At 37.5% G+C, this 19,372-nt stretch overlaps 1 long non-coding RNA gene across 2 annotated transcripts in view; it reads left to right on the forward strand.

Annotated features, from left to right (window-relative positions):
- Positions 1-19,372, forward strand: part of LOC103160025 — a 132,141-nt gene that overhangs the window by 28,422 nt on the left and 84,347 nt on the right. For both annotated transcript variants that reach the window (XR_004771485.1, XR_004771484.1), the window contains exon 3: positions 17,252-17,444. This is a non-coding gene — a long non-coding RNA (uncharacterized LOC103160025). The remainder of the gene's footprint in view (positions 1-17,251; positions 17,445-19,372) is intronic.

Here is a 19,372-nt window from a genome sequence, read left to right on the forward strand (position 1 = left end):
GAGCACTTCTTTCTTTCATATAGGTTAAACTAGGAAGGGCTGTATGGAGACTGAACCCCATTCCAATGTGCCCACTTGAGTAGTAGCTAAACAATATCCTATGCTTATTCTCAATCCATGCCAGTGATATTGGTACATGAATCTTGGAAAAGAACAAATGCAAGGACAACACTGAAGCATTTTTTTTAACAGCAGAGCTTATAGAATCCCTAGCTGGATCCACCCCCCCCACACACACACATGCACACACATTCTACAGGCACTCTGCCAGTGCACTTGTGAGTATCAGAAATGTTCAAGAAATATTTTTGTCTGCATTAAATGTTTCTGAGGCTCTGGGTGTGGAAAGGGTAATCCAACTAATCAGTCTGGGATGTGGCTGGAGCACAGGTTTGGAGCAATACTTCCTGCCTTAGCCGCTCACATCTCTGACTCAGCCCCCACTTGTAGCTGATCTACTTTCTCTCCCCATACACTAGACCGTTCCCAAATTGAAGCACCGTCTGCTGTTTATTGCAGCCCGGCCCACACCTCCCAGCAAGCACACTTGTTTCCATGAATCTGTGTCCAAATTACACCTAATTTCTACTCTCAAGGTGGTCTCTCACACAGCAGGGAGAGGGGAGGAAGGGGGGAAGTAGGAGGGGAAGGGAAAGAGGGAAAGGATAAGGCTGGTAGTTCTTAAATATGTAATGTACAGACCTATACCCCATTATATGACTTCATTCTAAGATCCCCAACTAAAGTGATTTCTCACCATTCAAGCACTCACCACTGGATAAACTGAACATTTTAATGATAGATTCTTTTCTGTCTCTTACTGCTTGAAGGCAAAGTTTTATGAAATCAGGGATTTTTTCTTTACAGTTTTTTAAAATTTAAATTAGAAACAAATGTGTTTTACATGTCAATACCAGTTCTCTTTCCGTTCCCTCCTCCTCTGTCCCCCAGGAACCTCCTATTCCATCCTCTTTCTGCTGCACCAGGAGGGTGAGGCCTTCCATGGGGATCTTTAAAGTCTGTCACATCATTTGGAGCAGGGTATAGGCCCTCCCCCATGTGTCTAGGCTGAGAAAGTATCCCTTTATGTGGAATGTGCTCCCAAAGTTCATTCATGTACTAGGGATAAATAGTGATCCACTGTCAGAGGCCCATAGACTGCCCAGGCCTCCTAACTGACACCCACGATCAGGGCATCTGAGAGCTCAGTCCCATGCTGGTTTCCTACCTATCAGTCGGGGGTCCATGTGCTCCCCCTTGTTCAGGTCAGCTGTTTCTGTGGGTTTCTCCAACCTGGTCCTGATCCCTTTGCTCATCACTCCTTCCTCTCTGCAACTGGATTCCAGGAATTCAGCTCAGTGTTAAGCTATGGGTGTCTATTTCTGTTTTCATCAGGTAGTGAATGAAGGCTGTAGAATGGCATATAAGGTAGTCATCAATCGCATTATTGAGCAAAGCCATTTAAGGTAGCCTCTCTACTATTGCTTGGATTGTTTGTTGGTGTCATCCTTGTAGATCTCTTGACATTTCCCTAGTGCCAGATTTCTCTTTAAACCTATAACGGCTCCCTCTATTATGGTATCTCTTTTCTTGCTCTCCTCTACTCTTCCCCCTACTCAACCTTCCTGCTCCCTCATGTCCTCTTCTCCCCTACTTTTCCCTATCTCCTAACTCCTTCTTCCCTCCCCCCATGTTCCCAATTTGCTCAGGAGATCTTGTCCCTTTCTCTCTTCCAGGGAACCATGTATGTCTCTCTTAGTGTCCTCCTTGTTTCCTTGTTTCCAGCTTTTCTGGTGGTGTGGATTGTAGGCTGGTGATCCTTGTTACAATAAATCTTTCCACCAAAAGCCGCCTGAGCCCTGCTGCCACATGTGAGCTTTACGCAAGCTGCCTGCCCGAGTTAGGGCCCAAATGAATTCACAGAAACTTGTATTAGGTACAATGCTGCTTGGCCAATGACTAGGATTCTCATCTGCTAGCTCAGTCTCAATTATCATACATCTATATATTTTATAAGACTTATCTTATCGGACGCCTTATTGGCGTCCCTCCTAGCTGGTGGATCACATTGTGTCGCTGGGAAAAGAGGACCCTTCCTGTTTCTCCTTCACTTAAATATGAGTCTTCTTGGTATGTCACTCCCTGCCTGGATCAGCACTTCTCTACTACATTTCCCAGAATCCTCTTTGACTCCTAGTCCCGTCTCATTGGCCAAACAGTATTTTATTTAACAATCAAAAAGATAAACATACACAGTACATTCCCCATCAGATCCTTTGCTATATGTCTAAAATCCATATATGATGAGAGAGTACAGACCATATTTGTCCTTTGGGACTTGGTTACCTCATTCAGGATGGCTTCTAGTACATCTCTTTGCCTGTGAATTTCAAGATTTCATTGTTTTTTTTTTCCTGCTGAGTAGTACTCCATTGTGTAAATGTACCACATTTTCTGTATCCGTTCTTCAGTTGAGGGTTATCTAGGTGGCCTCTGGTTTCTGGCTGTTACAAATAATGCTGCTATGAACATCATTATACAGATGTCTTTATTGTATGAATGTGCATCTTTTTGGTATATGCCTAAGAGTAGAATTGCTAGATCTTGTAGTAGACTGATTCCCATTTTCCTGAGGAAACTCCATAATCATTTCCCAAAGTGGCTGTATGAGTTTGCACTCCCACCAGCAGTGGAGAAGTGTTCCCCCTTTCTCCACATCCTCTCCAGCATAAACTGCCATTGGTGTTTTTGAGTTTAGCCATTCTGACAGGAGCAAGATGGTATCTCAGAGTTGTTTTGATTTGCATTTCCCTGATGGCTAAGGATGTTGAACACTTTCTTAAGTGTCTATCAGCCATTTTAGATTCCTCTATTGAGAATTCTATTTACTTCTGTCCCCCATTTTTAATTGGATTATTTGGTGTTTTGGTGACTAGCTTCTTGAGTTCTTTTGGAAATCAGCGCTCAATCAGATATGGGGTTGGTGAGTATATTTTCCCATTCTGTGGGCTGTTGTTTTGTCTTGCTGACTGTGTCCTTTGCATTACAGAAGCTTCTCAGTTTCAGGAGGTCCCATTTATTGTCAATCTCAGTGTCTGTCCTACTGGTGTTATGTTCAGGAAGCAGTCTCCTGTACCATTTCATTCAAGGGTACTTCCCACTTTCTCTTCTAAGAGGTTCAGTGTGGATGGATTTATGTTGAGGTCTTTGATCCATTTGGACTTAAGTTTTTTGCTTGGCGATAGGCATGGTTCTACCTGCAGTCTTCTATATGCCAGCTTCCAGTTATGCCAGCACCATTTGTTGAAGATGCTTTATTTTTCCATTGTATAACTTTAGCTTCTTTGTCAAAAGTTAGGTGTTCTTAGGTGTGCGGGTTAATATCAGGGTTTTCAATTTGATTCCATTGGTCTGCCTGTCTACTTTTGTGCCAATACCAAGCTGTTTTCAGGACTAGAGCTCTATAATAGAACTTGAAGTCAGGGATGGTGATGTCTCCTGAAGTTCCTTTATTGTACAGGGTTGTTTTGGCTATCCTGGGTCTTTTGTTTTCCCATATAAAATTGATTATTTTTCTTTCAAGCTCTGTGAAGAATTGTGCTTGTTTGGTTACTGTTACCCCAAGATATTTTTTGTTGTTTGTGGCTATTGTAAAGGGTGATGTTTCTCTGATTTCTTTCTCAGCCCTTTTATCGTCTGTATATAGGAGGGCTAGTGATTATTTTGAGTTAATCGTGTATCCTGCTACTTTCCTGAAGGTGTTTGTCAGGTGAAGGAGTCCCCTGATAGAGTTTTTCAGGTCAGTTATGTAAACTCTCATATCATCTGCAAATAGTGAAAATTTGAATTCTTCCTTTCCAATTTGTATCCCCTTGATCTCCTTTTGTTGTCTTATTGTTCTAGCTAGAACTTCAAGTACAATACTGAAGAGCTATGGAGAGAATGGACAGCCTTGTCTTGTTCTGATTTTAGAAGAATTGCACTGAGTTTCTCTCCCTTTAGTTTGATGTTGGCTGTTGGTTTGCTGTATATTGCTTTTATCATGTTTAGGTATGTTCCTGTTTTCCCTGATGTCTCCAAGACCTTTATCCTGAAAGGGTGTTGGATTTTGTCAAAGGCATCTAGTGAGATGATCATGAGGTTTTTCTTTTTCCCTGCATCCCTGGAATGAAGCCTACTTGACCATGGATCAGGGATTTTTTTTTCTGTTTTGTTCATAGCTATATCTCTAGTGCCTAGAGTAGTCACTGACAGAAGTTAGCAAATCCACAAATAATTGGTGGATGAATATTATATGCTGATAAAACAGGGTGTATCAGCAGAGGGCTATAAATATCCAGAGTTCTTAGTGATATGAAAGAAAGAAGATTAAATGAACAAGAGTAGAATAAACTAAAAACCTCAAATATATAGCAGAACACTGAGGAAGCAAGAGCCACTCCAAATTTAGAGTCAGTAAATGATGGTAGAAGGTAGATGGGGTTCTGGCACAAACCACCAAGGAAATTAACTAAAATGCTGAATTGTAACTACAGGCATAGCTTTTCTTCTTTCCCCAACTCTTCCTCTTCTTTCTGCGTTGAAGCCTGTCATACACTTAACTATGGAGGTAGGGGTAGGGGCAATAAGGAAATAATACCTTAAAAAAAAAGTAAGCACACACATTGAACTCTTTCTTAACTATCAACCTCAACTACCTAGCTCAAGTTCTATTTTATAGATGGTCTGTGACTTATAATATCTTGGCTTTTGTTCATTTTACAATAGTGTAAAATGCTGTGGTAGTGTAAGTGAAAAGTATCACCCATACGCTCATGTATTTGAACACATGCTCCTAGGTTGGTGGGGCTTCTGAGGGAGATTAGGAACTTTTAGGAGGTGCAATCTTGCTGGACACAGTATGTCATTGAGGGGGGCATTGAGGATTTATAGCCTTGCCCCATTTTTTGTTTGTGTGTTTGAATGGAAATGTGGTCAGAAAGTCTCCTGCTCCTACCAGCATGCCTTCCCCACATTTATGAAGAAATCTCACAACCTGGAGCAATATCCCCAAATAAAGTCTTCTACAAAGTTATTTTTGGTCATGCTATTTTATCACAGCAATGGAAAAGTAACTAATACAAGTGCTAGGAGTGGTATTATCTATTTTTGTTGATGAACACTTGTAGAAAGATGGGATTAATGCCATATCTTTTTTTATACAGCTCATGGAGAACATATACATATAAAACTATAAATAAAAAATGCAACCCATGTCCAAAATCTTGCTCTGGACAAGAATTAAACAACAAGACATGGAAAACAATTAACCCCTCCAACCAGCCTAAGATAAACATTTTAAGATAAAAGAGACATGTTCAATCATGCTTGGAAGTCAAATTTCCATGTAGTAAGAGACAAGATGAGTATTAAGAGGGAATGAACAACTTAAGAGATTTAAAATCATATTTTTTCTCAAACTGAAAAAGACAGGGATTTTGAGCTTAAAAAGAGATATCCAGTGATGAGAAGGATCTATATTAAAGATCCACAAATGGTCATACTTTTATAGATTTCAATTCTCAAGCATAAAAGAAAATCCCAGAAGCTTCCAAGGAGACAGAGAGAAAAAACCACAAAGCTTGTACTCTAATGGCTTATGCCTTTATTCCCTGAACTTCAGTGACTGAGACAGGAAGTGCACAGTGAGTCTAAGGCCAGAGGCTAGCCCTCCAGATTGTGACTCATGAAGCACAGTGACTCTAAGGCTGGAGGGCAGAGGCAAACCTAGGATGTGAGTTTCTGGAGCATAGTGACTGAGGCCAGAGTACGGCCTGGGTTGTGAGTTTCTGTAGCACAATGACTGAGGCCAGGGGCCATCTTGGGCTGTGAGTTTCTGGGACAGCACAAATTATACAATAGCACCCTGTTTTAAAGGTGAATGAAAAATATCAGAAAGTGGTATCTGAATCAGCAAAGATTATTTTTATATATAAAGCGTAGGGGACGAAGTTCTGAAAGACAATTGGTTTTAACAAGATTCTGTGTTTGGTCAAGATAATATTCTTGTGAATGAAAAGTTTATCATATCATTTAAATAAAATCTAGAACTAAAATCCAGATCACTATAAGGTCAACGGAAAGACAAGATTGGATGCTAAAAACATATTTTTCTGAGGAAGTTTTTAAATAATTATTAGTTTTATGTAAAGTAAGAAAAATACTTTTCAATTTTTTGATGAATATAAAAATTGTCATGTGAACAAAATGACACAGAGAAGTTGAAAATAAGGGATTGTGTAAAAATCACAGATAAAAGTATGGATAAAAGTCTAAGTCCAGAGAATTTTTTAGATATTTTCAGGGAGTGAAAGGTAGAAGAAAAGAGAGTTCTTTAGGCTGTAGGAAAGAAAAATAGAGGGAGTTTGGCCAGAGCACAAATTTTGGGGAATCCAGAGAACAGGGCCCTCCAACCATTTTCTCCTTCTCAGGCTCCAGCAGTCATAAAGCAAATGATGGAGACACATTCTCATGTCTGGTGCATTTGCCATCTTCCTGAGTTTCTTGTCTTGGCATAAAGAAGCTCCATTTTTTTCAGCACTCTCATTCATGTTGTACAAGCAATGTGCTACTAAACCTTGGGGCTTTAAAGTAACAAAAGACATCCCAAGGATACGTGTTTTGCCCAGGGACATATTTCATGGTTCCATTGTGCCTGACCACTTTAGAAATTTCTGGAATATAAATATCATTCCAAGGAAAGAAGTGGACCTCATTAACTGAGATTGCATTGATCACATGCCAGTGAAATAGATCTCAAAATAAAAACAAATTTGTATTGTAAAATACCAAGCAAAATATTTCTGGCACATCTGTCTTTGGAATGAAGAGTCATACCTAGTATAAAATTATGAATAATTTCAGCTATTAATTAATATTAGCAATCTACTTGATCAAGTGAGAAAAAATAAAGATATATTTTTACAACAGGAAAACAAACTGAATTCAAGTATCATATGTTGTGTAAATATTTTAAATATCAGTAGAATAGTATTTTTCTCTAGATACTTAAATGATCATATGCAAATTCAATTGCTTTTGCAGTGAAGTTCAGCATCACTCTCTTGAATCAATTGGGTACAGACATGCTTGAATTAATGAAGCATCAGAATTTTAGACAACTTTCCAATACTTGTATCTTGGGCTCATCAATTACAAATTGTGTGACCACGAATGCATTAAAGCCTCTGAGTTTATTTCCTTAGCACTGGCGTTCTTATAACAATCTCTATTTTACATGTTGTTTTGAAGATTAAATGTGAAAATGCTTGTAAGAGAATCTAGCATGAAGCAATCACTCAGTAAACGTTACTTCCTTTTCATGTTTTGCTGAATGTGAACTTAATGAAAATACTTTGGTTTGTCTGAGTCCAATGGAAAACTTAAAGCCCCCAAATGATATAAATGTTAAGAAGAGAGTTCCATACCACAAATGGAAAATTGAAAACTAAGCTCTTGTCTTTGAGTTTTAAAGCCATCATTTAGTCTGATGATACTTTTTATGTATTTTTGATTTTCTGTTTAGTATGTGACTATTAAATTGACTTGGAGAGGGATAGAAATGTTTATTAAGTAAAAAATGCATGATTCATTTTAAACTTAGGTGATGACAGGAAAAAATAGCCAAGTAACTTGTTTAAACTCTCAAAAGGTTTCACCCACAGTGCTAAATAGCATGGTTTCAGCTTGTTGTCCATGACATGCTGTTATCATGGTGAATTGTGTAGAACATTTAAACTCATCTTTTGCTATAAGGTTATAGACACAGGAAAGAATATTTAATACTCTGTGATGAGTGTCACATGTACCCATATTTTAAAAATTTAGTAATAAAATGAGTTTTATTAGGAAAAGAAATTTGATACTAAAATCTGTGAGATTTATGTTCTTAAGCAAATTACATTCAGAAAGTTTTGAAATACTACTAAATTTAAATTTCAAAGCTCTTAATTTATGCAGTGAAGACAATACAATAATAATACCTGGTAATTGCTGAATGTCATATATGTGCAGGGTACTAAAAAGTAGTCCCTTTTCATGTGCATCTGGAAGGATAAATTTTTCTGAGGTGATCTTGATCTTATTTTACTCCTTTCATATTAGAGAAAATAATTTAGAACAAGAAATTGATGATTTCAAAGCTAATTGTGGAGCCATTGCTAGGTAGGTAAGTTTAATTGCTCAACTATCCCTAACTCCCATCCTATGTTTAACACTGTCTTTTCCTATAGCTTTCTCCTTAAATTCTTTCCAATTAGTATTTAGTGGGAAATGACAGAATTTAAGAAGGTTCAGTGATTTAGGAAATAATATATTGAGATCTTTCAAACAATTCAATATGGCCTAATTATACTATGGCGAGAATAAGAAGATGCATGCAAACACTACACATATTATAAAGAAGCACTCATGCAAACATAAATAGCAACTTTAACTCAGTGTGCCTTGAATGTTATATGGTGCTTTAGAAAGTGGGGGGGGGTGATTTGTTAGATTTCCTTTTTAAATAATCTCTGGGTAGCCGAATGATTCCTTATTCATATTTTTCAGTGATAAAGATGTTGGTAGTACTAGTGGTGGGCTTAGGTTTAGAGAACAGAAGGTCACTCCCTAAGTAAAGACTCTAGTATTGCAGAGTTGAGGAAGGGAGGGAAAAAATAAAAAGAAGTGTGGATTCACTTACAATGGTACATTTGATGATGCCTAGCTGCAAGGATGGGTGATTATATTATGTTTTCCAGAGGTGATACGAATAAAAAAGAGTAACAATAAGATGAAGAGGAAGAAGGAGGAGGAGGAGGAGGAGAAGTTGATCGTAGTTGAGCTGAGAACAGCAAGAAAAAGAAGCTAATAGATTGTGTATTCAGGAGTGATTTTACCAGAAAAAGGAGATCCTTGTAAAGGAGAAGGCTGACTATGACACCAGAAATCACACCCCCCCACCCGAACCCTGTGTGATATTCTCTCCATTGTGCATACCAGATAAAAGCAGCAGTAGCAATGCAGTTTTCAAGTTATGCTGCATATAATGATAATAATGATATGTGTTCATATATCTCTGTGATGCATCCATGGTAATCTCCTTGAAAGATAGTATGATATATGATATATGAAATATAGGAGATAGTATGAAAACTTGGTGCATTCAGGAAGTTGTCTCCAGTTTGCAGTGAGAAAACAGACACCCAGGCAGTAAAATAACACGTATTAGATCACGAGGTAATATTGGTTACAGTAGGACTAGAACCCTGGTCTGCAGATTCCAGATGTATGTTAGTTACTTCATATATTTCTCATATCATAGAGGAAAGAGATGATAGGTATCCTGTTCCATTGCTTCTGACATTTCTAGACTTTCTTTACATTCTTAAATTTGTTTTTCTTTCTAAAGGTTATCTTATTCATATTATCATTTAAATTCCATTTCTTCCCACTCCCTGTCATCTTTCTCCTCCTTTTCCCCTTTCTCCTTCTTATTCTTTCAATTCTGTCACTTTGATCTTCATTTTGGAATTATGAGCATAAAAGAAAAGAAACTCCTTTTCTCCACCGCCTCTCTCTTCCAAGATAATCTCTCCTTCAAAGAGAGAGCTCCATTCACTGTAGCCATGCTATTCACATGTTAATTCATTTCAATGAAGCTTTCACTAAACATGCCATAGACTTCCTCATTGCCAAATCCAACAGCCCCTTTTCAGCCTCCATTCTATTGAATCTTTATGTAGATTTGGCACTACACCATTGACTATCTTAATTCTTGAAATTCTTTAGCATGCATGACGTCAGTTTTCCTATGTTTGTTAATTTTCATCTTCAGTCTCATTCAGTGACTTTCTTCTTTCTTGCCCATAGTTTAATATATGGATGTGTTAAAGTATAACTGTCTGTCTGATCCTTCTCTCTTCATATGACTACCTTTTATCCCATGGATCTAACTTTCATACTTGAACCTCAAGGTATCTCTTGAGATTCAGAGATCTATTTGGTACTAACTTTCTATTTTATATCTTTGCTTAAACAGACAGTGTGAAAACATCCCCTGATTCTCCCAACTAGATACACTTTTCTTCTGTTAGCAAACCAGTAGGATTTTGTTTTTAGCTCTTAGTCCTCACTTCGTGATCAACAGTCCTAACTCTCATCAAATGAAACTGTTTCATTGCCTTATTTCTTTTAATAGACGGTGAGACCCTTGTAGGTCAGAACCAATGCATTTTTTAGAATCAAAATTCATTTCTTTGTAATAAGAGGGTAATCTATATTTATTGACATTAACTTCATCTAAGCACTAGTACCTGATCACCTTCTTGGAAGTCATAGCCTAGAAATTCTCAAATCTGCGGCCCTTTATACTTATACACTCTGCTTTACAGCACTAGGAAGGAGCATTGGGATGGATTTCACTATCTAAAGAGGAGATCCTTCACTTGCATCCTCTTTGCTTATTGCCTACATACCTGCCTAACATTGCTCGCATTTCCCTGATGCCTTCCCATGAACCTGGCCATTGGTTTGTTAGCTATGTACTGGCCTATAGAGAACTTATATTCTCCTATTAGAAGAAAAGAAGGATTTATGGTTACTTGTCTTCCTGACAGATTTATATTTCTGGCATTCCTCGATACTATTATTTACTTATCACTTATTATTTGCCTTGTATTAAATATAGCTAATTAATTTCAGTATTCCATTTTCTCATTACTGAAAGTATGTCTTGGAATTCACTATAGTACAAATTGATGAGTGAATGACTAGGAAATGTAAAACAAAAATCAAAACAAAGATATAAATGAAAAACAAAAGTGTTAAAGAGAAATCCCTGATATTTGGCATGACAGCTTGGCACTCACAGCTCAGGCATCTTATTCTACTGTTCATCGTAAACAGCTTCTTAGAGCACTAACATCAGATAGTAACTCTGAGACATTGACAAAATAAAATAAAGGCATGTTAAAAGTTTGTCAAAGAATAAACAAAACAAACTTGTTTCCTGCAAAATACTGAACATCTTCCTGTCTGCTGGATGATAAGTGCTTCTTCACAATTGCAGCTTTAACTTAGCAATCCAAATATGCTGCATTTTGAGCTAAAATCTAATTCCTACTATAGATTATTTTAACACCTTCTTACTGAGATAATCTAGGATAACCGTGGAATGTGTTTAAATTCACAGAAATGAATATAAAGCCCATTTGCTTAACTGCAGGTGTGTTTGTGGTTATAGTTTTCTTGAAAACATTGGCACTGACAATAAATCAGTGGTAATATAGTATGTATATTATATATTATACACACATAAATAAATATATAATATATATTATATACTCTATATACACATAATGGTGAGGGAAAGCAATGAATAGTGATACAAGAGCAAAGCTACAGAAGATTGTAAAGATCCAAAATACATAAAAGTCTTGATTATATTTGGAAGTTGATAGACTATGAAAGTCCAAGGCATAGTATAATTCCATATAATGTGCATATCTAAGTGCTTGTCATCATTAGTCTTTGTTGTCAACTTGACTGGATCTGGAAAGGCAAGCTTCTGGGCATTATTGTAAGAGACTTTCTCATTAAGATTGTTTGAGGTGGGCAGATCAACCCTAAATGTGGATTGTACATTCTAGTAGCATCCCAGATAATAAAATATAAGATGGTAACTTAATTTATTATTATTATTATTTATTATTATTATTATCTGGTTCATCTTTACTCTCATTGGCAAATTAATGTATCCTGCTGCTTCTACTACTTTATTCCTTTGCTGATATTAAAAGCAACTTCTCTGGGTTTCCAATATAGACAGAAGGCCAGTAGTTCTCCTGGAACCCTCTAGGTTTTCAGTGCCGGATGAGGATTTCTGAGACATCCAACTTTGTAGATTCTCAGCCTCTCCAGTATGAGAAAACCATCGTTGGACTACTGGGGTCATATTGTGTAACTTATTTTCCCTTAAATGTGAATTTATTGTTTAATTATCCTTAGTTCTAATTTTAAAAAATAAAAATGTAATTATTTTTCCTTCTCCAATTCTTCCCATGTACTTTCCCTAGAACTCATGACCTCTTTTTCTTTAATTGTTAATAATACATCAATCTCTCCCTCCTCTCTCTCTCTCTCTCTCTCTATATATATATATATATATATATATATGTGTGTGTGTGTGTGTGTGTGTGTGTGTGTGTGTGTGTGTGTGTAAATACTAGTATATAAATACTAGTTTCACAGTCTGTTTGGTGTTCTTTGTATGTATATGATTTCATATGTATATGTAACTTGGTGTTGCATAACCAGTCCCTGAGATGAGTATTTCTCCTACTCTCAGCAGTCATTACTTAACTGTAGTTATTTGTCTACAGGTGGGACCCTGTGATATTTGTCCCATCTATTTTAGCACATCTATTGATATTATCATTATTCAGGTTGGGTTTAGACAGCTATACTGTTGAGGTATCATGGGTGGAACTTCCCTGAAATTCACAGGAGATACAATCTCAAAGCAAATTTTCTAGTCTTCTGGCTCCTATAATCTCCTGTTCCCTGTTCTGTGATGTTTCGTGAGCTTTAGTTGTAGGAGTTGCGTTGTTGAATAAACAAATGACAGAGGAATATTAGTAGAGAATTTTCAAAGAGAAGCAAAAGGAGTTGTTATTGTTAAGCAGAGGAGTTATTTTTTGTCTTGTTAATTCAGCAACATGATCCATTTAATCTTAGGGATTTCCCTAAAACTTCCTGACATTTATTGTTATCCTATTATATATTTTTTAATGTAGTTCAAATCTCTCACTAGTATTCTCATCACTGATTTTTTTTTGGAAAACAGCAAAAATAATCTGGACAACTTGTGAAATGATTTATTTCATATTTTGATAAATGTCTTTAGTGTCCTCCTTGGGCAACAATTCCTATTTATGAAACTGTCACAGTGTTGTCATTTGGCTCAGTAAAGAACTTTATGACAAACTGAATTGGCCATTAAAAGACTGGATTGCTTCAGAATTTATTGATTTCACCAACACTGGAGAGCTGTTCATGCAGAGGCTAGCCAAGCTCTGATAGGAATAACCCTTTTGCATTAGTTAAATTATCAACCATCATTTTAAAGATTCTTAGAGCATCTAGGACTCTAAGAATGCACAGCCAAATAATACAATTTCATATCTGAAAAGCAATTGTGTTTCCAATGCTGTTAGTTTCATATTTTCAACTGGCATAAGATATCTAATATTAATGAAATAAATCTAGACTTTGGCAACAATGTCATATGTAGGGAATTTATATAATAACTAGTCATGTAGTCTTTACTAAGATTAGAAAGGGGAGATAGGAAGGGGGAGGGGAAAGGGAGAGAGAGAACATGAATTGTTTATTTGCTTTCTGCTGACCAGTTGGAATTCCATCTTACCATCCAGAAGCTTTGGAGTTAGAAATTTTCTTTGAAAAAGAGTTACCATCAGGAAGCTGTATATTTTTCCAGTGGAACATAAAATTCTGACTGTTCTCTTGAAGTAGTTGAGAGATTTATTGTTTGGGGAGCCTGTTTTGTCAATTTCACTGGATCATTTTAGCAATATAAAGTGACTGGCTTTCCAGAAAAGCCTATTGTCAGCTAGCTTCTAGGTGGCTGGTGATAAGAGCACTGTGAAATTAATATGCACATGTGACCAAGGGAAAGTTAGCAAGAAGGCCATATTGTGGGCACCTTTTCTAGTTCCAACTGAATAGGCACCATCTAGTCTTAGAACAGTCTTTGCCAAAAGCTATAATCTCGATCCCTGGTTACTATTTGGAGGAAAGATTTGATGGGGGAATTAGGGGTATTATGGTAGGGCTTTACTAATCTAAGTGTTATCCTTAACATGTTCCAGAATCTACAATGACTTAATTCTCGGTATATTGCTGCACCTACATTATAGGCTCTCCTAATACTGATTGGACAAACTTGATATCATTGTTGTAATTCTATGGTAGGAAAAACTGATGTTCATTCTGATAAGTAACTTGCTCAAGGCCCCACAGATATACCTAAGCTCTAATATTTTAATCCTTTTCTATTTGGCTCTAAAGATAAGCTTTTAGTATACTTGTTCATAAATTAATTAGGTATGGTTCTAATGATGCTTTTATTCATTTAAGTCACTGTGTTCATTATTATTAATTGATTAAATTTATTGGATAATTTTGTATGTATATGCATATATGCCCATATATATGTGCATATATATATATATATATATGTGCATAAATGTATACACATGTCCATGTGGGAAAGAGGAGCATCTGATAAGCAAACTAGTTACAGGACCAATGACAGTAGTTGTAATATGTATTGATTTGCAACTGTACTTTCTGAATGCAGAAAGCATTGCACCCAAAAGTCTAATCTTTGAAACTAAATTGACTTTGGAATGAGAAACCAATCAAATGACAAAACAGAGTGAATTATCTTGAGTATTTTGGTCCTGAAAGCAGACATATATATAGTTAAGTCAGCAGCTTCTTCTGGTACTGAATGATATGTTTTGAAATTTTAACTGTGCCAAAGAGATGGAGGATAAGAAAAAGCTGATGAGAGCATTCTTCTCAGTCTAAATTACAAAGCCATTTCAATCATTGCCTCTATAACTGAGAATAGAACCATATCTAAAAAATGGTCAACTGTACACATAACCACTTGCTGTCACTGGAGTTTTTCTGAATAGTAATTGGATGTCCCAAAGGAACAAATATGCTTATCCAAATCAGGGAGGATAATTCCAGGATGAAAACCAAGTAAAGAGAGTGGGATGCAAACTAAATGATATCACTGGAAAGTTGTGTGAATGAGATAGTGTGGAATGGTGCTGTGAATGAAGGTAATTGGGTTACATTTGATGATAAAGTGTTTCTTTCTGCTTGATACATTAGTGTCCATATTCTGAAGTTTTAGATTTAGGAGTTCCATAAAAAAGTACTTCCAGTATTTAACCTATAACAGAGCCCTTACAGATTTCATATAGCTAAAGATACAGTTCAAAATTGAAAGAGAATTGAAGAAAAAGAAATGAATTTAGAAATAAGATTAAAATTACATATGGTTTTTGAAAAGACATATACTCAGCATATGAGGGTGTTCTAGCTTGCTTTTCTGTTGCTGTCATAAAATATTGACCAAAAGCAACTTGGGAGAGGAAAGTGTTTACTTGGCTTACACTTTCATGCCATAGTCTATCAATGAGGGAAGTCAGGGCAAGACCTTAAAGCAGAAACCTGTAGGCAGGACATTGAAGTAGATACTATGGAGGAAAACTGATTGCTGTCATCCTGCCCCTGGCTTGCTCAGCTACCTTGCCCAGATAGCAGTGGGTTTCAACCAGCAAGTATGAAAATATCCTCCCAGCTATGCCCAGTGGCCAATATGATGGTGATAATTCCTCAATTGGTGTTTCTCCTCCCAGAGAACTCTAGTTTGTGTCAATTGACATAACTAACCATCACATTCTTACCCTTTGTAGGGCCCAAGAGAACTTTGTGCAGACCACATATTACTTCCTCTAAATATTTAGAAGTTATAAACCACAGCAATACTGTTAAGTGAAATATGTGCTACCTTGCATACTTGACAAAACACCTTCATAACAATTTTGAATGCCAAGAACCAATTCTTCATGCTTACACTAAGAGCTTTGCATCAAAAAGTGGAAGTAAACTGTCTTCTCTTTCTAGCTTACCCTCCCACCCAGAGGAATCTCATGAAAGATCGTGTCCACAACCTAGGCTATATATTCAAGTCCACTCCAAAAGGCTGTGCCTTGGTGAACTCTCATTCATGGGGATTTAGATGTGTTAAGATGTGTTCTGTTCTAGGAAGAGAGATCTCAAGGAGATGCCTGAATAGGTTGTGGAATTATGCTAAAGAGTTCTTGGAATGCTTGCCAAAACTGGTAGCTAAAAGACTTGATGGTGATCCCTAGAGGATATGTATACTCTTTGCTTCATGGGCTTTCATTTCTGGGAAAGGATGTAAAGAAAGGATTGCCAGGGAAGGGTTTGTTGTGGAAATCAGGATGATGCATGGGCAAGGCACAATGAAAAACAGGCCACGACTCTGGCATACTTAACTATAAGATTTGGATTTTTCTTATCTGGATCTTCTAAAATGATTTAGGCACGATATACGTAAGTGTCATGCACTGTCCAAGCTAGGTAAGGAGCACATCTGCCTCAACATCTGATGAGGAAAGCAAATACAAGTTGAGAACAGATGAGTCCTCCCAGATTCTCCTAGCTGTAAGCCCCACTGAGACAGGTGGGCATCACTCTTAATAGCACCTAGACAACTGAAGGAGGAGCTCGGCTCGTGTCCAGAGTCTCCTATAAAATTGAAGTAGTCCTTGATTTGAACCAGAGAGGCCCACTGGGACTCATCTCAGGTAGTGTTGTGTCATTATCACCTAAGAATGGCTTCTGAATGCAGATAGAGAAATGTGAGTGTTCCACAAAAAAGGTTTTGTCAGGGTGGCTTCAAGGAGATTTTGTTGGAAGAAATAGGCTCTGGCATCTGCAGACATCAGTGATGCTCCTAAGGTATACCTAGGGATTCAGAGTTCATTTCTGAAGCCTAGAGCACGTAGTCCAGCAACTAAGCCAGTCTTTTTGCTATCATTTTCTACTGAAAAACCTTCCTGGCACCTCATTACTAGTGAGGCCACACATGTCAATCAAAAAGGAGAGAGCTGTTTCCTCCACAGAGCAGGAATCCATGGGTTTCTGCTTTATTAATGAGCTTCATTGACCTGAATTGTGTCCTGAGAGGATGACAGATTTTGAGAAATTTGATTTTTCCCCTATAAATACATTTAATAACTAAACAAAGCCACAGTTAAAGAGGTAAAGGGCTGTACTTATTCAGGCAAACAAACTATATTTTTTCAGACCAAGCAATTAACTTTATAGCTTATCATTTAATTGGCAAAATGATATCACATCAAAGACTAATATTATGCCCTATGTCATTTTTAGGATATTTGTTTCATAGTAAACATTACTGTCTAAAATGGCAGGAAAGAAGAGCCAACATATATTTTCTTTTTATTTAATATTTTAAACTCATTCTTTGACTATTTCATAAATAAATATGTGTTTAATCATATCCATCCTAACTTCCCCCTCCTACAATACTTGTTCCTTGCCCCTTCATGTCTCCTTCCTCTTTTTCTTAACTCACTAGGTCCAAGTAACGTTCACTGCATGAGCATGTGCAAACTCAGTGGTTACACCCCTGAAGAAAAATGGCTCCCCCTTCACCAAGAAGGCATCAATTGTCAATGGCACCTTAGATGGCGGAGAGGGGATGTGCTCATGTGTACACCCACTAACCATATTGGAATTGACTGGCTTAATCTTGCAAACATTTTGGTCAGGTAACTACGGCTATTTTGAGATCATGAGTACAATGACCATGTTATTTATGTTCTCCATCCTCCGGCTCTTACAATATTTCTGCCTACCTTTTCTGTGATGTCTTTTGAGCCTTGCGAGGGTCGCTATAGATGTCTCATTCAGAGTTGAGCACTCATCAGTCTCTTTTTCTCAGTACTTTGACCAGTTTATGAGTCTCCATATGGACTGCCAACCAATGCAAAAAAGGTTTTGCTGACTAAGTATGAAAGCAGCACTAATCTATGGATATAAACACAAATATTTAGAAGGCAGTTTGACAGCATGAACAATAAGCAAAGCAACTATGATTGGTTCCCCCCTAGGACATATGACACCAAGAGAGAAATTTTAAAATCAGGGTTACAGTATCTGGATCACTTCACTTAGTATAATTATTTTCTATTAATCTGTTTACCTGAAAAATCTCATAATTTCATCTTTCTTAACACCCAAATAAATTCCATTATGTATTAGATCCATAGTTTCATTTTTCTACTCATCAGTTGATAAACATCTAGAATGATTTCATTTTCTTGCTATTGTGAACAGAGTAGCAATGAAAGTAGATTTGCAAGTGTGTGGATATAGAGCTCTTTGAGCAGATACCTAGGAATGGTATAGCTGGCTTGTATGGTAGTTATATTTTAGCTTTTGTAGAGACCTCCATGCTGACTTCAATAGTAGTCACACCAATTAATACTCCAACCAATGTTGCAGAAGAGTTCTCCTTTCAAAGTGCATGCACTAGGGATAAATGCTGGTGCCACTGTCAGAGGCCCCATAGAGACTGCCCAGGCCTCCCAACTGACACTCACATACAGTGGGCCTGGTTCACTCTTATGCTGGCTCCCCAGCCATCAGACTGGGGTCTCTCTCAACCTAGATAAACAGGGGAGGGCCTAAGTCCTGCCCCAAATGATGTGACAGACTGTGATGGTTCCCCCGTGGGAGGCCTCACCCTCCCTGACAAATTGATGGGGGGTGAGATGGGGAGTTGGTGAGGGGAATGGGAGAACAGGAAAGAGGAAACTGGGATCGGTATGTGAAATAAGATTGTTTTTAATTTGAATAAAAATTAATTTAAAAGAAGAGTTCTCCTTCCCCCTCATCCTCACCTCATTTGTTTTCTTGATGATAGCCTTTTTCACTGGCCTGAGATGTAATGTCAAAGAATGTTTAATTTGCATTTTGCTGATGGCTAATCATGTTGAACACTTAAAATTGTTTATTAGTTTATGGAGATGTGCAAAAGAGGATGCAGAAAATTGTAAGAGCCAGAAGGAATGGATGACACCAAGGAAGCAGTGTCTTCCAGATACAACAGGATTCATAAAGACTGTGGTACCATGCACAAGGCCTGCAGAGAGGTTCAAGCCAAATGGGCTCCTAGTGCTGAGAGGAGAAATTGGATACAGGCTCCCATCTCTAACCAAGAAGATATCTGTAATTGGCTCCTGCTTTCAAAGGAAAAATGAGTTTTCTCCAATGGAGTCTCACTTGGTATATTAACCACACTTAAGGGCAGGACTTCCCAGTAGTAAATGATCAACATAAAATGAACTCAATGATATTTTTGTAGACTTTTTTTGTCTCATATTGTTTTGTTGGGCATTTTCTTCATTTTGTCTTTAGGGTATTTTGCTTGTATATTATGGTGTCTATGTGTTCTCTCTCTCTCTCTCTCTCTCTCTCTCTCTGTGTGTGTGTCTGCATGTATGAGTGTGTGTGTGTGTGTGTGTGTGTGTGTGAGAGAGAGAGAGAGAGAGAGAGAGAGAGAGAGAGAGAGAGAGGGAGAGAGAGAGGGAGCGGGAGGGAGAGAGAGAGAGAAAGGGCATTGAAGTGGGTTGGTGGGGATGTGTGGAGAACCTGAAAAGAGTTAGAGGAAGGAAAACCATGATCAGAATGTATT

The sequence above is a fragment of the Cricetulus griseus genome, chromosome X (assembly GCF_003668045.3).
Source record: "Cricetulus griseus strain 17A/GY chromosome X, alternate assembly CriGri-PICRH-1.0, whole genome shotgun sequence".
NCBI classification, from domain to species: Eukaryota; Metazoa; Chordata; class Mammalia; order Rodentia; family Cricetidae; genus Cricetulus; species Cricetulus griseus.